We start from the raw sequence: 1,623 nt of genomic DNA, 5'->3' as shown, positions 1-1,623 counted from the left end.
CCGGAGCCCCGGGCTGAGGGGAGAGGCAGGGCTGGGGGCGGCGAACAGCCGCAGACGCCAGCCGGGCCAGCGGTCTCGAAGTGAGGCAAGGCGAAACCCCCGCAGCAGCTGCCAGCCGACCGGAGGAGGGGTGGGGACGCGTTAGGGACTCTGAAGTAGGGGGCCGCGGGGCGGTTGCGGGTGTGAAGACGACAGGAAGAGCCCCAACTGCCGGAAAAGACGGCAAGCGCAGGGGCCGAGGCTGCCCAGTCTCCCACCGCGGAGACGGGCTGGCACGCCTACCTAAATTTTTATTTTTGTAATATTTTTTTCTACTTTCAAGAGATATGGATGTACAGTACTATATATTTTGAAAGTGTGTAGCATAATGATATGACATCTATATCATGCAGTGATTACCACAATAATATTTAACATCCATCATCTCAAATAGTATTAAAAAGATAAAGAAAAAAAAAGCTTTTTGTGTGTGCAATGAGAATTCTTAAGATTACTCTCTAAACATCTTTCCTAGATATCAACAGCAGTGCTAACTGTACTGACCACAAGTCCATGCTCTGTAAGCACAGTGAGACCACATAATACCAAAATGTGGGAGTTTTGTAGCGGGGAAAGATTGATTGCAGAGGCAAGCAAGGAGATGGGTGGCTCATGCCTTAAAACCCTCCAAACTCTGTGAAAGCTTTCATCAAAGCCCTTTTCCAGGAAAGGTGACAGAGGGGCATGGTAAGTTGTTGCAAACTTCTTGTTGTCAGATCTTAACATCAGGGTCACATTCAGGTAATGATTTTCTTGTAAAGTGCAAGTGTTAGTCACTCAGTCGTGTCTGACTCTTTTCGACCCCATGGACTGTAGCCTACCAGCCTCCTCTATCCATGGAATTCTCCAGGTAAGAATACTGGAGTGGGTAGCCATTCCCTTCTCCAGGGGTTCTTGTAAATCTCCATCAAACAAATGTTATTCTCTGTTCTGACAAGAAAGGATAAGGTCCCAAGTCACAGCTTTCACCCTCTGAGGTCATGTCCTGCCTAAGAGGTGGGGTTCCCTGGAGGGGCCTGTTACCCTGCCCAAGAACCTTTGTCCAGCACCCAGTCTGGATCCTCCCACCAGTACCCAGGCCAGGATGAAGAGGAAGATCTCTGCTAGCAGCTTCCTCAGGGCCAAGTCCCCAGACTGCTGCCCAGCCATCATACTGAAGGAGCCAGTCACCCAGGACCCAGCTGGCCCTCAGGTTCCTTGGTCCTCCCACACAGTAGGGGCCATGTTCCCTGGCCTGAAACCCAAGCAGACTGCTTTTGCAGTAGGTCACAGAGGCCATGGGGATGGGGAGAGGTCCCCCTCCAGCTCAAGACTGTATTAGAGCCGGCTGAGTGCAGCCCTTAGCCTGGAGCTGCTCAGATCAGATCAGATCAGGTCAGTCGTTCAGTCGTGTCCAACTCTTTGTGACCCCATGAATCGCAGCACGCCAGGCCTCCCTGTCCCTCACCAACTCCCGGAGTTCACCCAGACTCATGTGCATTGAGTCGGTGATCCCATCCAGCCATTTCATCCTTTGTCGTCCCCTTCTCCTCCTGCCCCCAATCCCTCCCAGCATCAGGGTCTTTTCCAATGAGTCAACTCTTC

Source organism: Bison bison, unplaced genomic scaffold (genome assembly GCF_000754665.1).
Source record: "Bison bison bison isolate TAMUID 2011002044 unplaced genomic scaffold, Bison_UMD1.0 scf7180017864492, whole genome shotgun sequence".
Taxonomy (NCBI): domain Eukaryota; kingdom Metazoa; phylum Chordata; class Mammalia; order Artiodactyla; family Bovidae; genus Bison; species Bison bison.
The sequence above is the reverse complement of the archived record's forward strand: the minus strand, read 5'-3'. Positions refer to the sequence as shown.